A 19,989-nucleotide genomic window follows, 5' to 3' on the forward strand; every position below is an offset into this window, starting at 1 on the left:
AACTCTTAATTTGAGATAAGAACAGTTTAATGATAGCAAGTAAAGTAAAATACAGTAATAATGGTAAATTATAATAATAATAATAATAATAATAATAAAAAGTGAAAAACTAATGCAGCACAGTGCAGTTGTGCATCACTCCTGAGCAATGCCAGATCCCCCTTCCTTCACCCAGATTACCCCCTTCAGGGTAATTCTCCCAAGTTTATATACTGGGCATGATGTTCTGTGGTGTGGAATGTCCCTTTGGTCAGCTTGGGTCACCTGTCCCAGCTGGGCTCCCTCCCATTTCTTTTGCTACCTGCCCAGTGGGAATCCTTGATGTAGGATAAACACACCTTAGCAAAAACCCAAAACATCGGTGTGATATCAACACCATTCTCATTCTGAATCCAAAACACAGCACTGCAACAGTTACTGAGGGTAAATTAACACCATCCTGGCCAAAATCAGGATGATGAGATAGGAGTAACGTGGGAACAGCCTGGCTTTATGCTGTGGCAATTGCGTTCCAGAGATAACCCTGCACAGACATGAGAGCTCCACTGCACTTCCAGGGCTGGAAAGCTGCAGTTGGATGTGTAGCTGCTCTAGGTCACATTAATTGCAGTTTTCCCAAGTGGAAATCCCAAAAGAGAAGGAAGGAAGCCTCCCGTGGGCTTCGTTTTTGAGTGAGCCAGGTCAGCTTACAAGAATATGAAAGGAAATTCTTCTTGCCAGGACTCCACAGAAGGAGCCATTGGGATTTCCTGTTAGGTATTTGCTTGCTAGCCATGAAATACACTCCAGACAGTACTTATGTAACATCAGACATTTGTACTCTTCTCTACTTCTTCCACAATCCCCTGTCACTTGAACACATTCTGAGAGTTACTTCAACCTGGCTGGGTCCAGAGCTGACTATGGGAGAGGCTGTAACCACTGTGGTTCATTCTGAAACCAAATTCCTTAAATATTTGTTTCAGGTACATTACCAGGAATCAAGAGACTCATTTTCAATTGCATTCTGCCTGAAAATTAATACCAGCTGGAACCCCACATTGCCATTTTAATGCTCCGCATACTCCCTGTAAGAGAAAAATCCATTTCTCAAAAATATAATAAAAGTATTTCACAACCTGAAACCTTGAATGTCAGAGAAACTTACAAAATCCATTGTACTTTCCCCTCACAGCCTCATGGCTGCTGACTTTTACCTCCTTTTGTGCTTTAAGCGGTTTAAAAAAGGTGATCAAACATCTCCTTATAGCGAAAAAAATGAATAATGACTATATATTCTTCTTCAGACAAGACTTCTTCCTGTGCCAAGGATCACAGCAATGAGCAACGTGGTAATACTGCGTGCCCACACAGGCCTCCTCACTGCCTTTGGTCTGTGCCAGTTGTACGCAGAATTAAAGAGAGATTAGTGCGAAGCATAAACTTTGAAAGCAAGCCTTGACACAGATTTGTTTGGCTGATTGCTTTTTGCCTATCACACCCTTTATGCGGGGTTATGCTGTCAGGTTTGATACCTGTTGGACTGTGTCTGAGGATTCCTCCGGCTCTCTCTGCACATGAACTCACAGAGGGCTGGGCTAGCAGCCCCTTCCGAGCCAACCCGGGCTGTGTTCTCCCAAACTGGACAAGGAAGGTGCCCTATCAGTGCTGCTGCTGTGCTGTTCCACCCCCAGGAACTCAGGGTTACCCTCTGGCACTTCCCCTCCACGATCCAAGGAGGATAGAAGGAACCCAAGAGGTGAAAACCTTCCCACTCCCACGGCAGTGTGCAGCGCTCCCCGTGCAGGCACCGCGCCAGGACACCAGTGGAGCTGCACTTTAACCCTCGTTATTTTTACAGCATTTCTTGTAATTGTCAGAGATGCATCAGATGTTTATCCTTGATTGTGGTGGTTTGATGTTATCTGTTCAAAAGCTGAACTGTGAGAGCCGAAGAAAATCAACTTTTTTGCATCGCATTGTAATGAAAACCTCTGCCACGCCACCTCAGCCAACTTGCACGCTAGCACATAGGTCATTTTTTAAATAAAACTAAAAAGGCCCAGTGGAACTGCCTGTGCTTTTATTTTAGGCACAATAGGGACCTAACTGTCTTGTAGGATCACAAAGAAAAAATAAAATATGTCATAAATACAAACACCTTGGCACCTTTCCACTGCCTAAGACAATTTACAAAATACTTCGAGTGAATAAAACATCAGTTTGTAAAACATTGGCTAATTTTGTCCTCAGATTAACAATTAAACAGGAACTACCTCTAATTCACTGTAGACAAGCAGTAATTTAAACAAACTTTAAAGTTAGGGCTTATTTACAGTTTGTTGCCTGGTCAGTCTGAGGTCTTCTGCATAAAAATTTGTTTTGCAAACTACAACAAGCCCCAGTCTCAGTAGGCGGGTATTTCTGAACAGCATGGAACCAAACCAGGGACATCTGTCCATCTTCCTAAATCACATTTCTTTCTGCATTACTTAGGTGGGCATTACCAGCTCCTTTCTCCCACAAAAGTGCCCAGCAAAATGATTCATAAGCTGCAGAAACAAAATGCAAGTCCACTGCCTTTAGAATAAATGAATTTCAATGCCACAGGTGCTTCTGAGCACAAGTCTTCCACTTGCAATCACAAAAAACAATTCAGATCTTTCCAAGTTCCTGGTGACCTAGACCGTTTTAGGATGTCCCACATAAACACTAGGACATCTTCCACAGCAACCAAATGGACTTTAATTGGAAGAGGTAATCATAAAATCATAGATTCAACCAGGATGGAAAGGACCTTGATCCAACCCCACCGTGGTTGCCAGACCATGGCACTGATGCCACACCCAGTCTCACCTTAAACACCTCCAGGGATGGAGAATCCACCACTTCCCTGGGCAGCCCATTCCAATGCCTGATTACCCTCTCTGTAAAGAATTTCTTCCTAATATCCAACCTAAACCTCCCCTGGCAGAGCTTAAGTCTGAGGCCTCTTGTCTTACTGAGAGTTGCCTGGGAGAAGAGACCGACCCCCACCTGGCTACAACCTCCTCTCAGGGAGTTGCAGAGGGTGCTGAGGTCTCCCCTGAGCCTCCTCTTCTCCAGACTAAACAACCCCAGCTCCCTCAACCTCTCCTCACAGCACTTGTGCTCCAGTCCCTTCCCCAGCCTGGTTGCTCTTCTCTGGACCTGCTCCAGCCCCTCCATGTCCTTCCTGCCCTGAGGGCCCAGAGCTGGACACAGCACTCCAGGGGTGGCCTCACCAGTGCTGAGTACAGGGGAAGGATCACTGCCCTGCTCCTGCTGCCACACTGATCCTGATCCAGGCCAGGATCCATTGGCCCTCTTGGCCCCCTGGGCACACTCTGGCTCATGTTCAGCCTCCTGTCAATCCAAACTCCCAGGTCCCTTCCTGCCTGGCTGCTCTCCAGCCACTCTGTGCCCAGCCCATGGTGCTGCAGGGGTTGTTGTGGCCAAAGTGCAGGACCCGGCACTTGGCCTGGTTGATCCTCATCCCATTGGAATCAGCCCAACTCTCCAGCCTGTCCAGGTCCCTCTGCAGAGCCCTCCTGCCTTCCAGCTGATCGACACTCCCCCAACTTGGTGTCATCTGCAAATTTACTAATGATGGACTCAATCCCCTCATCTAAATCATCAGTAAAGATGTTAAACAGGGCTGGGCCCAGCACTGATCCCTGGGGACACCCCTGGTGACTGGATCCCAGCTGGATGCAGCCCCGTTCCCATCACTCTCTGGGCCCTCCAGCCAGTTCCTAACCCAGCACAGAGTGCCCTGTCCAAGCCCTGGGCTGCAGCTTTTCCAGGAGTGTGCCCTGGGAGACGGTGTCCAAGGCTGTGCTGGAGTCCAGACAGACACATCCCCAGCCTGCCCCTCATCCACCAGGCGGGTCACCTGGTCATAAAAGGAGATCAGGTTGGTCAGACAGGACCTGCCCCTCCTAAACCCGTGCTGGCTGGCTCTGATCCTCTGTCCATCCTGTCGGTGCTGTGTGATTGCACTCAGGATGATCTGCTCCAGAACCTTGCCAGGCACTGAGCTCAGGCTGACAGGCCTTGGAGTTTCCCGGGTCCTCCTTTCAGCCCTTTTTGTGGATTGGTGTGACATTCCCCAACTTCCAACCATCTGGGACCTCTTCAGAGAGCCAGGACTGCTGGGAAATGATGGAGAGCGGCTTCGTGAGCTCTTCCACCAGCTCCCTTGCCACCCTTGGGTGATAATCTTTCCAGTACCCAAAAAGATGTTTCTCAGAGAAGAGTGGCCACACACTTTGTATTAATAGTCCAAATATTACTCAGTAATTCCCAATGTAAAAATCTCTTAAGGCCCTGGAGTGAAAGGATAGTCCTGTTACACAGTACTGGAGAAATTCATACACCTACTTCCACAGAACCACAGTACTGACTACTCGCACCAAATTAGTTCATAACTAATATAATTATAAGCAGAGATGGTGAATTTACAGATGATGACTGTACTTTACTTCACACCCAGCAGGGCTCCTGTTAAGGTGTCCATTGTGGCAGTGCTGGGAAAGGCTCTGCACATCACTAATAAAATGGTCTTTGACATCGAGAAATCAACCTCAAAAGACCCAAAGACTTATGAACAACTCTGATAAAGAAGATCCTCCACAGACAGCAGAAAAGTTGAGAAACACAGAAGTCTAGGAAGAACAGAAGACAGGAGTTATGAGTCTATGCTGTAGAAAAGGTGTGTGTGTGGGGAACTTATCACTCTTCAAGAGACCTTTCTATCCATAAGTCCTTCTAGTTTTGTCTCTGAGAGAGATTACATGCTCATGAAAACTCCTGTTGCTTTGCCACAGAAACACTTACATGGACATCTCCCTCCTGCAATTCTCCACAGTTCATCCATTAAAGTAGCCACTCTCACTTGAGTCATCCACCCCTTGCATATTTATAGCACTTCTGCTATTAATTCACTCTTTTTGTGGGTGATCTCTTGAGATATGCTCCCCCTTACATCCTGTGATTATTCATGAGAGCTAAAAATAGACAGCTGAGTGGGTCAGCACATCCTTTCCCCTTGTCTGAAACTGATCTAATCTACACAAATATTCTGGTCCTCGTTTTCTGAGCGGGGACATCTTTACTGCTGTAAGGAGACACTTGCAGAGGATATTGCTGAGACCACAGTATCTGATGAAATAAAATTAGCAAGGTGCTTTTCTCCACCTCTCCTGGGGAACAAAAGAGAAGGAACAGAGGCTTGTAGAGGAAGTACAGGCAGATGTTTTATTTTTGCAGCCTCACATGACCCAGAGCAGAGCATCTGTGGGGAAAGCTGCTCAACTCAGTTATCCCTAATATGTGGACACATGGTTATATCTGTAATCATGTCTCGTTCCACAGCTAAGACACTGTGTCATTTCTTGTCCTTCTTCAGAAGGAGAAGAAATGGCTGGGGAATCATGCCTGATTCTCCACTCTCATAACAGGAAGAATTCATATCAAACTAACTATTTTAAGCTACGCTATTTTAAGCTGGCCATACATTAGAGGATGTTAACTGATAGGACAATAACCAAGGTTCAACAGATAACTCACCAAACAAGCCTGTGAAAACATCAGCCACTCTCAACATCACCATCAGTTAATGCAGGACAGCAAATACAGATCACAAAAATTCTTCAAAATTAAATCATGAGAGTCTTCAGAGCTCAGTGGTAGGTATCTGCCTCACCTTATACACATCTTGCATTTGCTATTGTAGTCCACCTTCTTATCAGATGAACCTCTCTTGAAGACTGCAAGAATATGCTGACATTTTCCTTAGAGCAAGAGGTAAAAGGTCTGTCAGACTCAGCTCTGAAACAAGAGGCATACTTTTTCAATTCTTTTCTTTAAATGGCTGAGGAAAAAAAGAAAACCAGAACAACAAGGCAAATCCTTTGAAATGAAAAAATTTACATAAAGATCCAGCTCGGTCTGGAACGTAAAAAAAAAAGAAAAAAAAAATTGTTCACATAAAAACCTTATGCTTGTGGAGATCTTAAGAAATTGCTCTAAGGTGACACAAAAACTACTTTCTAGTGACACAACACTTGGTGTTTTCAGGCTCATCTGACAAAATACAGTGAAAGGAAACTAAGAGAAGAATGCAAAACATATGAGATGTACACACAGAAATTCAATAATGTAGCTACTTTCACTGAGACTACAAAATGAACACTTGTAAACCTGCGGACACAAAGCAGATTTCGAAATCACCAAACAGCACTCAAAATAATGCAAATTTTGTTTCCGAAGCTCACCTAAAAACTGTGGTATGCATACATTATGGATGATATTTCTTAGGAAGAAATTATCTTCCAATAGTGTTTCTATTTGCCCAGAGTCTTTGGAAATCTACTATGTGTCAAAGAAAGGTGCCACAAAGAGAATCAAACCTTTTTCAGTCTTTTCTGTATCTTGTCCTACTCTTCAAAACTCCCAATTCACTGGATAACAAGGGTGATGCCACTGACAAAACATAATTTATGCATAAGTAGGTTTCAAAGAGGTGCTGAAGTCAGAGCTTGCAGGCCCCAGTCAACAGGAAAATGTCTACCAGCTTCAGTGTCTTCAGTCTGAAGTTCTGACCAACAATGCAGAGCAGGAATGCATGGCCCATCATTTCCAGACCACAATCAAATTAATACTTGAAAATAAGAACACTTTCTATAAAGTGACTGAGGAAATTAGGTGAATATTGCCCATCGATTTAAATGTGCAAAACCAAGAGAACTAATTTCTTATAAAACTCTTCAAATCTCCAAATAAAAAGGAACAACACTGCAAACTATTTTCCACCATAGCCACTAAAATGTATTGCTTCTTTGTCTTCCAGAACAAGGACAGATCTGTCTGGAGGCAGCATGGGACAATGACCTATAAGAAAAAAAAAAAAGAGAATATAAACCAGCATTTACAGAGAAAAGGTGAATGGTATAGAAACAATTATATCTGTACAGCAGGATTACCTGAATGGCCATTGTCCACTACATGTAATGTGGGAGTACATAGGCACATACAGTTTCCACCAGAGTTAATAGAGGTAAGGTTCTTTAAATGAGAACAGAATGCAGTTACTCATGTACTGTTCTTTCTCTTTGTGTCTGTACAGATGGTCTGTGCCCTTGCAGACAGAAAGACTATGTTGCTTTTTTAACAAAATGTCACAGTGCAGATCTCCTGATACGCTCTGAGCAGCACAAGAGTTTTGGTGCACTCCCAGACACACACTGGTCAATGACCACAAACTCATGCTGGTCCAGGCCCAACAGCTCTTGTAACATCAAACCTCTCCATTATTTTTGGTAATGACAGATAATTCATTAGCTATTGAAAATGAACGAAAAAAAAAATAAAATAAAGAGGCAGAGAAAATTGACACAGTGGTAAAAAATAATGCAGCCACTGATTTTTGTCAATGAAATATAGCAATAAGAGATACTTGTAAATGTACTTTCCAAAAAATTAATACCATGAACATTTCAAACCTCTCTCAGAATAAGATGTAAATAGTTTACAACATTTTCATCTCATCATGTAAAATTTTCTCCTACATGTAACTCACTCAGTTTTCTTTAGAACACTATTCTTTTGCAGGAAATGCCAGCATCAGCAAGATTTACAGGCCTTTACACAACTCCAGGGAAAGCTGAAAGAACATTGAAGAAAACAGAGAGAAGCACGATGGATTTTGATTTAATTTCATGCTGAGCTATGGGTTCTGCTTTCTGGACTTCCCTGACTAACTTGAGTTCCTGAGGCTTTCAGAAGCTGGCGGCTGAGGTGCAAATGTGCAAGCAGTCCTCTGCCTTGGGGCTTACTCCGTTTCCTATGCCATTCCCTTTTCCTGGGCTGCCTAGCCCAGAGGGGTGGGTGGAGAGGGTGTTCAAACCAGGCAGACATCTGACATTGCATGCAGCAGAAAGTCGTGGATGATGAGACGTGTACTTGTATCTTCTGCAGTGAGGTATTACAGCAACTCACAGTGTAATGGCAATGATGGTCCTGATGCCAGCGAGGGGGTTTTCCTCCCCTTTTCACTCCCCTCCCCAGTGCATGCACTGTTCGCCCAGTAACAACTGGACGGGTGCCACTGGTAACCATTCTGTGTCCACACACGCTACATGACCATCAGGCCAGATGCAAATGGAGCATTTGTGTTCCAGAACCACACAGCTCTGTATTTAAGCTAAATAAGGCTTTGATTATGCCTTTTATTTCCAGGCTTGCCAAAGGGTGGGGCATAAATAACACTATTCCAAAAGCATCCTAGAAAATAACGTGCCCTGGAGACACACATTCCTTCTCTGGAGGTGGGAGAAATTCTTATGACCCATTGTTCTCCTCAGGCAATATATCCACCACCTCAGCCACATCCATTTACCTTCAGCTCTGCCAAAGACCCAAGAGACAAGGTTCGACCAAGGTTTGTCCCAGGAAACATCATTGCGCTTAGACAAGTTGTTCCTGCTCCTGCAGACACCTGGGATCTTATGAGCTGTAGCACTAAACTGACAAGAACTTAATTTTCAGTAACACCTAATGTTTTAAATATTGCTGTCCTTAGAAGACCTTTTAAAAAGTAGCAATGAGCAGACAAGAGAAATGAAAGGAGTTGGCAGAAGGCATGGAGAGCTTAAATATTGGCAAAAGAAGATCGACATCAGAGATTTAAAGCTAAGATAAGAGTGTAGAGAAGAATGCAAATAGGAAATGGTAATACGAAGGAATATAGGAGTAATTAGTACAGCAAATTGAATAGGAAAAGAAGATTCAGTAACTAGAGAACCTCAGGTTCTGCAAAAGGCAAGACATATAAAAAGCTAAAGTGTAAGAAAGAACACAAAGGCGAAATGGTGAATAAAAAAGGGCCTTAAGAAATAGCAGTAACACAAGGACCTTTAATATCAGCAAGGATCTTTGCCTTGTGTTGGCATAAAAAGACCAGCATTTCACCATATTTGCATTAATTGGTAGGGTGAAAGAAAATGACACGGACAACAGACCTAAACAAAGGTTAGTCAAAAAGAACTCTGCCAGCAGAGCCCAGTCATTAAATTTACTGATGCCCTCCCAGCAAAAACCATCGGAAAGTGCTACAGTAGCCCCAGGAAGTGCCTTACTGTAAAAGAAGATAATGAGATAAATAACAAGTGCATAGCATGCAGAAAGGACATGACCCTGAGTTATGACCCTTGAGAATGTCAAAGACAGGACAGAGGAGGTGGTAGGGTGTCACCAAAAATATAACTTAGCAGAGCCAGTGACCGAGGAGTGTCCCACGTCAGAGTAGCAGTAAGGATGCCGGTGTCTGGCTGAGACAGTGCGGGTGTTACCACACAGCACTGCCTCACATCACACAGACTTTTTCAGGAGGAACACTGAAAAACGTACTGAAACCTTTAAAACAACTTACTTTACGTGCTGGTATGGATAGCATCATGTGGATACAGAGTGAGCAAACTCACTCCGTTCAGTGACGTGAGAGTGATCCTCAGTCTGGCCTGCAGGCCTTACTGCCATCTGGGCATTATTTATACAGACGCTTACTGTGACACCTCAGCCAGCCAGTTCCATGAAACAGCAACAAACACGCCACCCATTGGCTCCTGAAAAGCTCTCAAAGTCTGATTCACAGACGGGGCACCAGGGGAACCCCAGTGCTTCTGGGGAACTTCTTGTTTCAGCAAGTAATAATACTTCTTAAGAATGCTATGTGGTATGGGAGGAATTTCTCTTCTGTATAAAGGGAAACAGATGTCAAAAGGAGCAGGACACAAGAACATTAAGGGACTGTTGTTCAGAAGAGAAGGCTGGCTGTTCAAGCATTCTCTTCTGAACAGTGCTTGTTTTCTACTTTTCTAATAATATTGAGTAATTATTCTCAAGTCAATACATATACCTGATTTTTAACATTTCTGAGCACTTTTAACCCCTCTTAGCCCTTTTAAGAGTCTGAATCTCTCAATGGATTTCAAAATCAGGCCCATTATCTCTTTTAAATCTTAATTGCCTCCTCTCTCCCACTTCTTTTTTCTTTCCTTATAATCATTCTCAGCATATAAATTCCTCACAGCAGAGACAGCTAAAATTTCAGTGGCTAGAATGAAGTGCCTTTACACTCAGACTAGGTACAGATTTTAGCCCAGCATCCTACCAGTACAAAGAGTGGCCTCTCTTTGAAGTGCTTTCCCCTCTGTGGCTGACTCACCACCCTCCCCGAGCTCAGCAGGGGTGATTCAGTGTTAGGGGCCTGGGGGCACTGATCACTGCAGGGGCACATCTCCAGTCCCATCTCCTGCTGTTCCCTGTCTTTGCAAAGAGTGATGATGACCCTGTAACCTGCCTCTGCTATGGCCCCTGATGAGACCCGTGGGTGAGGTGGCCCCTCTTCAGGCGCCCAGACATTAAAGAATTTATAATCACAGCTTATAATACCTGCTTGAGATACGGCATGCCTTGCAAAGGAGGCAGCAGAGGTGACGTTAAACCCCACTGAACCCACAGTGATTTGCAGCCCAGAGTACAACGTGGTGGCCAACAATTCAAAGCAAAAGACCAAGCACATGCCGTGGCTCTTGGCCCAGCCAGGACGAGACCAGATATAAAGAATGTACTTTACTCTACAACTGGAAATAAAGGTCCCTCCTGGAGCCTCTGGCAAAAAGTGCCTGGAGAGATGTGAAGGTGACCTCTTGGTTTCTGGAGCCGAAGCTGCAGAGGTTCTGAGGCCAACTACACCCCTATGGAAAAAGAAATCTTAGTGGCATATGAAGGCATATGAGCAGCCTCAGAAGTGATTGGTACCGAAACACAGCTCTTCCTGGCACCCCGATTACCAGTGCTGAGCTGGATGTTCAAGGGTAAGGTGCCCTCTACGCATCATGCCACCGATGCCACGTGGAGCAAGTGGATGGCTTTGATTACGCAACGTGTCCGAATGGGAAACTCGAATCGCCCTGGAATTTTGGAAATTATAACCAATTGGCCTGAAGGTGAGAACTTCAGTCTGGTGGATGAAGAAGAAGAAGAGCCAGTGAGTCGAGCTGAAGAAGCTCCACCATATAATCAGTTGCCAGATGAAGAGACACGTTATGCCCTCTTCACTGACGGTTCTTACCGCATTGTAGGAAGGAGCTGGAAGTGGAAAGCAGCTGTGTGGAGTCCCACCCAACGGGTGGCAGAAACCACTGAAAGTAAAGGCAAATCAAGTCAGTTTGCAGAACTCAAAGCTGTCCAATTGGCCCTAGACACTGCAAAAAGAGAAGGATGGCCAAAGCTCTACCTATACATCGATTTGTGGATGATAGCCAATGCCCTGTGGGGATGGCTAGACAGGTGAAAGAAAATGAATTGGAGACGTAAAGGAAAACCCATCTGGGCTGCCGATTTGTGGCAAGACATCGCTGCCAGAGCGAAAAAACTGAATGTGAGAGTCCGCCATGTAGATGCCCATGTGCCCAAGAATCGAGCTAATGAAGAACAGGCTCATAACAGACAGGCAGACCGTGCTGCACAAGTCGAGGTGTCACAAGTAGACCTAGACTAGCAGCAAAAGGGTGAGTTGTTCCTAACTCGATGGACCCATGATGCTTCAGGCCATCAGGGCCGAGATGCCACCTATAGATGGGCACGAGACCGAGGGGTGGATTTGACCATGGACACTATTTCCCAGGTTATCCACGACTGTGAAACCTGTGCTGCCATTAAACAGGCCAAAGGTTGAAGCCCCTGTGGTATGGTGGGTGCTGGGACAAGTATAGATACGGAGAGGCATGGCAGGTCGATTACATCACATTGCCACAGACACGTCAAGGTAAACGCTCTGTGCTTACCATGGTGGAAGCAACCACTGGATGGTTGGAGACATATTCAGTGCCCCATGCAACAGCCCAGAATACCATCCTGGGTCTTGAGAAGCAGGTCCTGTGGAGACATGGCACTCCAGAGCGAATTGAGTCAAATAACGGGACTCATTTGAAGAATAATCTGGTGGCCATGTGGGCACGGGAGCATGGTATTGAATGGGTCTATCACATTCCATATCATGCACCAGCTACTGGGAAAGTTGAAAGGTGTAATGGACTGTTAAAAACAACTCTGAAGGCACTAGGTGAGGGAACTTTCAAGAACTGGGACAAGCACTTAGCCAAGGCCACCTGGTTGGTAAATACTAGAGGCTCTATCAATCGAGCTGGTCCTGCCCAAGGAGAATCCCTCCATGCTGTAAATGGAGACAAAGTTCCAGCGATCCATCTGAGAGGTATGTTAGGGAAGGCTGTTTGGATTACTCCTCCCTCAGGCCAAGACAAACCCATTCGTGGGATTGTTTTCGCTCAAGGGCTCAGAAATACCTGGTGGGTAATGAAAAAAGATGGAGAGATCCACTGTGCACCTCAAAGAAATTTAGCCTTGGGGAAAGGCTAATCATGTGCTTTGAGTTGTGTTTTGCAGGAAACCAGTCACCAGATAAGGAAGACCTGAACAATTGATGCCGGTATCCAGTAATAAACCAGCCCAGACCAGAGGACAAGCCCTGAAAACCAGAACTGTGATTGTGACCTAGGGGCCAAGAATCAGAACCAAGCTAATCCTAATACTGATGCTGATTCTTCTAAAACAAGACAATTACTCTAAAAGACAGATAAGGACTATATATATGTATGTATATGTGTATATATGGGTGGGATATAAGCGAAGGTGAAATACAGGTGTTACGTAAAAATAGCATGGAATAAGGGATGGAGAATGTGATGGTTTTGGTCTAGGCCTTCCTGGTGACCAGTTTATAACCAAAGAAGTGGCCAAGTACCCGGTATTCCATACGATTTTTACGTAAACCAGAGTATAAATAAGTTGGAGATTAGAGACCTCTCTCTCTTCCGGCAAGGTTCGGGAACAGTGGGTCCTTGCATTGGTCTCGCTTATCTAAGGCTGAGGTTGCAGCATCCACTGCCCTGCCACGTGGAGGTTTCGGGGAGTGCTGGCTGTGTCTGCCAATCCTGCTTTTCTAAGGAATGTGGTAAGATCTGTTTTGCTAGTTATTACTATAATTCTTGAGTTTGATCGGGTATACCTGTTTGGTGTCCCTTTTTGTGCCCTTTTGTCCCTTTTTTCCCCTTTCCCTATCCCTTCGGGGGGTGGATTCCCTTTTACTGTGTGCATAGCATCTTAACTGTATATAACTGTAATTTACGTAAATATATATATTTTTATATAAGCAGCTTGACTTTGGGTTCTTTAATTTTTATAGCTGGTTTTTTTTTTTTCCCTTTGTCCTAAGGGAAGAAGGGAGGGGGAATGGGGCTGCTGCCGTGACTTTCGGGCATTTGGCAGGGAGCCAGGTTCGAACTATCACAACTGACTCTGTGGAGGTGGAAACAACTTCCAGCAAAACAGCTGATAGGACAACAGGGCTGCAAAAGCTTCAGCTTATCTCTGCAGGGCCAGAAAATCAGTGCCCCCAGAATTATGGCAGTTAATTACAGCACATCAAGCATCATAGTGAAACAACGTTCACTCTTCCAGCATTCCAAAAGCATTGTATCAGTACACACTTGAGGGGAAAACCTTCTTGCTTTGTGCTTCTTTGATGTCCCAAAAGAGGGCCATTTTCAGCAAGATGTCTCAAGAACCCAACTGTTGTAAATATTTTTTTCCTGCTGGCTTGTTTGGGGTTTTGTTTTCTTCTCTTTTTTTTTTTTTTTTGGCTTGCCCCAGCCCTTCAAGACTCCTACATAGTTGCAGCTTTCCAAGAAGGACTTGGGTATATTGGTGAACAAGAAGCTCACTATGATTCAGCATTTGCACTTGTAGCCCAGAAACCCCAAAATTTCCTGCACTGCCCCAAAAGAAGCAGGACCAACAGGTTGAGGGAGGTGATTCCCCCCCACTACTCTGCTCTTCTGAGACCCCACGAGACCCCCACTGGAGTGCTGTGTCTGAGCCTGGGGCCCCCAGCACAAGACAAACCTGTTGGAACGAGTCCAGAGGAGAGACACTAAGCTGATCACAGACCTGGAGCACCTCTCCCAGAAATCAGGCTGTGAGAGCTGTGCCTGTTCAGCCTGGAGAGGGAAAGGCCCTGGGGAACACTTCCAGCAGCCTTTCAATGCCCAAGGGGGGGTTTGCAGGAAGGCTGGAGAGGACTTTTCCCAAGGGCATGGGGGAATAGCCTCAGGCTGAAGGAGGGAAGGTTTAGATATTAGGAAGAAATTCTTTACTGTGAGGGAGGTGAGGCACTGGGACAGGTTGCCCAGAGAGGCTGTGGACTCCCCACTCCTGGAGATGCTCAAGACCAGGCTGGATGGTTCTCTGAGTAAACAGGTCTAGGGGAAGATGTTCTTGCCTATAGGAGAAGGAGTGGGAACTACATGATCTTTAGGGTCCCTGCCAACCATAACCTTTCTATGATTTTATGTATTCATCTCCATCTGATAACATATGCTTGGCCTCTGAAACTTATTTTAATTTTTAGTCATACAATAGTCTTTGGCTAGTCTAGAAGGAGTTTAGTCACATCACCTACAGTTTGTTATTTTTCTCTGCAAAGCCTTTTGCCACCTTTGCTGAGAGTTGAGGGGTTTTTTTCATTCTTTCAGCCTTTTCAATTGATTTCACTAAAAGACGAACAAAAAGGGTCAGTCTGCCCCAAAGGGCATGTTCGGAGACCACTACTAGGGGAGGATGGGAATAATGTGCAGAAAACAAACGAGGGACAAGCCTTCAGACAGTGATGTAGGCGTACAGTCTTCATGTCTGGAGTGCTGAGCTGCAGGATGCAGATGGGGAAACCCAAGGAGCTGTCGGACTGAACTCATTTCCCCTTCTCGCTTCTCTGCATTTCACTTTTTACATCATGTCTGGCTGGAAGTGCTGTGATAACAGCTATCTTTCCTTTAGCATGTGCAATCTGCACAGGGCTGTACAGTGAGCTGAGTCAGCCTTAATGTTAACACTAACAGCAAATATCTGGCCATGCTGGGAGCACCTGCCCCTTTATCCCCAGAGGAAGGTGTCACTTGCAGAGGCAGACAGAGTTCAGCTTAGCTAAGCACGTGATCCCGGTAGTTAATAAAAAACATGCAGCTGAAATACGTCCTACGGGTATATATTGTATTTACACACGATAAGTACAAGACTGTACCTCTCAAAAATTCCATGAAAAGAAAGACGCCATGAAAAGAAGATGAAGAAGAAAGCACATACAAAGCTGCAGTTTTCACACGAGCTTGTATGCAGATTAGAAAAAGACAAACGCTTCATCCCAAATAACGATGTGAGGCAGCAGAAAGCAGGCGTTAATGTAAAAGGTGTATCTGCTTACTGATGATTTCTAAGACAAACTCCAAAATGGTGTATTGAAGCAGTGTGGATATGTAATTAGACTATTGCTGTTCAAAGATAACAGATTTAAATATATTAAGTCAAATGTACTACGAGATGCTGTGATTCAGATTACATTGACAAAATGCTAGTGATGTTGAGGTAACAGGGTTTTCAAGATCTTGGCCTCAGTCATTCCCACGATGGATTTACAGAGTTTTCGTGTCAGCTTTACTGCTGCTAGAGAAAGCACAACCAAGTATCTTCCAAAAAAGTTGAGACAGGCAAAAGAATACAGCAAATACATGAGATATACAAGTGCATGAGGATGTGAAAAAGTCATAGTTTTTGAGGTTTCCAAAATATCTTCTCTTTATATTTTACAGTGATTGACAGATTTCTTCTTTGATGTAGCAAACAAATGTACTTTGATCACTGCAGATTATGATTAAAGAGCACTCCCAATAAATTTCGTCCTTTTTTGTTCTTATGTTTACATTCAATTAAAATATTAATTAAATTTGCCCCTTAATGACTTCTAATTTAAACAATATTGCATTTAATATTGGCTTAAGACTGGGTGGTAGTAAGAGAAATAGGAATAAAAATGGTGTTACAAACAAAAATATGTTGCAGCACTTCATCATGTAGACGTAACAAATCACACACAACACATCTGTTAATATTAAAAGGATAGTTCAGCAACAGTAGAGAGCTAAAATATGTTATGACAGAATCAGATAAATATCATACTGGTTTGAATTTTAGTTTTAAAATTGCTCTGCTGCCATTTAGTTTTCACACCAAAACAGTCAAAAATAAATTGCTGGTTTTCCAAATGTTGAAGCATTACTTCAGGAACTCTAGGGAAGGAAATCAATAACAGACCTGTGAAGCATTGGGTGAATGTCAGTATGATGAAAACTAATGTATTAATAAAACATCATATGATCTTGAAAGACAGAAGTAACCAAGATTTTATCACAGTTGCCCGAAAAAAAGTGGACTTAATTGTAACTAATACATGAGGAGGATAATATTAATCTTGAAACATGAGCTGTTTTGTCTGTAGAGAAACCACAATATCTTTCATCTGAGGGTAACTTCAGCTTTTATTGCATGTTTATGTATTTTATCTATCTGTAAATAGAAATAGCTTTAACCACTTTTTTAACTTTTAAGCATGTTCTGAAAAACCACCTGTATCAATGGCGCTCATCATTCGCTGCTTTCTCTGGACCAAATGCCACACGTGGAAAAAAAAACCCCTTTCTTTAATCCGTTATTCTCCATGTAAAACCCACAACAGAGGAGCAGATCCATGGGCTGTTGCAGGGTGGCCCAGGAGCCTCAGATAACTTCACCAGGACATTTGCTGAGCCAATGGCACCGGCTGAGCCATCTCTCTCGAGTCCCTCTGCTGCCCCTTTCTCTGCCATGCCCAGTTTAAATCTCCTACAGAAACACCTTTTTTTTCAATACCTGCAGAAAGGGGCAGCAGACACCCTGTTAAGTGTGCCACAGCTTGCCCCCACAGTCAAGATCCCACTTAATTGCAACACAGAAGAAAACAACCCAGAAAGGATTCGACCCAGGGTGAACTTTGGAGCTGGAATCATGCAGGGAATCTCCAGTCCCTTCTTGGGACTCCCAGCCCTTGTACCCTGCACTGCCTTCTCACTGTATTTAACATTATTTAAACGTATTTACTCCATGTGGTTTCATGTAGTTTGTTTAATGGCTTTTTCTCCCCTGTTGATTGTGTTCCACAGTTCAATGGTACATTGTCAGAAATTTGTGTCCTTTTGTTTAAAATTATTCCATCTTTGTTTGTTGTGTTTTTCCCTTTTTCAGACCACTAATTAGACCTAGCCAACTTGGATTTTCCCTTCAGAGCTGACTTTTCTAACCATTCCATCACTTTTTTCTGCCTTTTTGTGTTGTACTGCATTCTTAAGGAGAGGAAGCAACCAGAGGTACTCATGGTACACAAGGTGCCAAGTTCGCAGAACCATGTTTTCCATTCTTTATTCCTTTCTTTACAATTCCCAGAATTCAGTTTCACTTTAACAGTTAAAAGAACGTCAAGCGCTTTTTAAGGGCTATCCACAAAGACCTCTCTTCTGACTGTTAACACTCCATGCAGATTTGTGCATCTATCATTAGAGCTGTTTTTCCTATGTTTCACTCAGCAGCACGGAAATGAACACGGCATTTATCAGCAGGTCACTCTGGACCTCCAGATCTTGGAAACATCTCGTTCTCAGTTTTAGTCTCACTGTCGAGTACCCCAAATAACATCAGAAATGGTTGCTTTCCCATTATTTGCCCACTCACTCAGGAATTTCCAGGGCAGAAAGGACTTCTCACCCCTAGAAAATTGAGCTGTTAACCTTCTGTTGCTATGAAAATTCATCACAGCGCCTTTACTTAGTCCTTAATCTCTTTACCCCACAAAAATGTAATTTCCTTTAAGGTCGAGAGCTTCGTGGAAAGCTCCCCATGCGTGCCTCACTGGCTGTTGTGTGGCATTTGGAATTGAACCAGTGGGTTGTATCAGCTATTACTGGAGAGGCTGAGCTCCCCAAAGCTTTTTGCCAACAGTTGCTTTGGTCTACGATGCCCTGGCAGCCTCCGAACAGGGACTCTCTACCCCCCGTGGTCCCTGGTTGGTTTCTCCAGCTTGCACTGCAGTGTCCTGCCTCCTCCAATGACATCAGCAGCCACTGCAACCACAGGACCCACAGGCAGCTGCAGGAAACCACTGCCTGCTGATGAGCCAAACACCCCTCCAGCACAGCCGTGGTTGGAGTCTGTTCCCCGTGACGGAGAGGAAAGCTGGGGCATGACATCACCCTGCTCACTGGCGTGGCTGTGTCGCTCCAGGTGCTTTGCAGCCAAGGGGCTTTCAGACAGCACCATATCAGACACCATCAGGAGGTGTCAGTCAGAGGGAACATCTGGTCCTCACCACGGATACACCACTTTCCGTGCAAGCTCCCCTCCAAAGTGATCCCCTTGTAGTGCAGTGCGGCCTTGCTGTTGGCTGCTCCTGTGGGTTGCTGGTGGCAGTAAGACCAACTAAGGAAGGCACTTTAAAGCCATCACAGGCAGCAGGACACAGTTTACCAGCTCCTGGCACCACTGCCAAAAGATCTTTCTGGTGGCAGTGTCTGGTCCCCTCATGTATGACAGTCTGATCAGAACGGCTATTTCTTCTGGCTCCCCTCTCCAAGTGGGCAAAAGGCAGTAAAGGAAAAATAAAGACAGAGGGGAAAGAACAAGAAAAATAGGAGAACACAGAGCCAAGCTAGGGGCTGCTCACAGAAACATCTGCTCTAGCAGAACTGGGTCTTGATGGTGTGTAGCCAGAATCATAGAATCGTAGAATCATAGAATAGATTGGGTTGGAAAAGACCTCCAAGATCATCAAGTCCAACCCCTGATCCAACTCTAATTACTATATCATGGCACTAAGGGCCATGTCCAATCTCTTTTTAAAAACCTCCAGGGATGGTGAATCCGCCACCTCTCTGGGCAGGCCGTTCCAATGCCTGATCACCCTCTCTGTAAAGAATTTCTTCCTAACATCTAACCTAAACTTCCCCCGGCAGAGCTTGGGCCCATGTCCCCTTGTCCTGTTGTTGGTTGCCTGGGAGAAGAGACCAACCCCCACCTGGCTATAACTTCCCTTCAGGTAGTTGAAGAGAGTGATGAGGTCACCTCTAAGCCTTCTCTTCTCTAGACTAAACATCCCCAGCTCCCTCAGCCTCTCCTCACAGGACTTGTGCTCAAGTCCCTTCACCAGCCTGGTTGCTCTTCTCTGGACCCGTTCCAGCACCTCAATATCCTTCCTGAACTGAGGGGCCCAGAGCTGAACACAATACTCAAGGTGCAGCCTCACCAACGCAGAGTACAGGGGAAGGATCACTTCCCTGCTCCTGCTGGCTACACTGTTCCTGATTCAGGCCAGGATGCCATTGGCTTTCTTGGCCACCTGGGCACACTCTGGCTCATGTTCAACCTCCTGTCAATCCAAACTCCCAGGTCCCTTTCCACCTGGCTGCTCTCCAGCCACTCTGTGCCAGGAGAAGTTGCCAGGAGAACTACAGAGCTTCATGGGGTGGTTTTCAAGGAATCTGTAGGACAAGGCTTTGCTGAGCAATGGGAGAGCAACAATTCACAGGCCCAGGCTCCCCATTGCCAAGTACTTTTACGTGACATAGAAGGAGTTTTCCACTTCTCTCCTATTCCACACAAGAAAGCAGCTTTCACACAGCACATGAGGGGAGAGGACAGCAGAGAAGGCTTTTGGCTATGAAAAGCCTAGTTCTGCTTTCTTCCAGCAAGTTTCCTCCCTCCGGAGCAGCAGCGCAGGCGACCTGACAGCCGAGCCCACGGCACGACTCCGAGTGCAACAACGCTCAGATCCAGGCAGGGGACTCTCAAAAAAACTCTGATTGCAGCAGGACGACTGGGCAGCCCCACACGCCTGCCTGAGCCTTGCAAGGTTGTTGTGGTGCTCCCGTTTGCCACCTCATCACACACATTTTGGCAGAAAGATTTGCTGTACCCACAGGCATCTTACAAGTACATTTAAATTAGACGGTTGCAGGATCCAGGGTTCCAACTTCTTTTTCAAAGTGCTGC

The sequence above is a fragment of the Myiozetetes cayanensis genome, unplaced genomic scaffold, assembly GCF_022539395.1.
Source record: "Myiozetetes cayanensis isolate MyiCay16 unplaced genomic scaffold, myiCay2020 scf4, whole genome shotgun sequence".
NCBI lineage: Eukaryota > Metazoa > Chordata > Aves > Passeriformes > Tyrannidae > Myiozetetes > Myiozetetes cayanensis.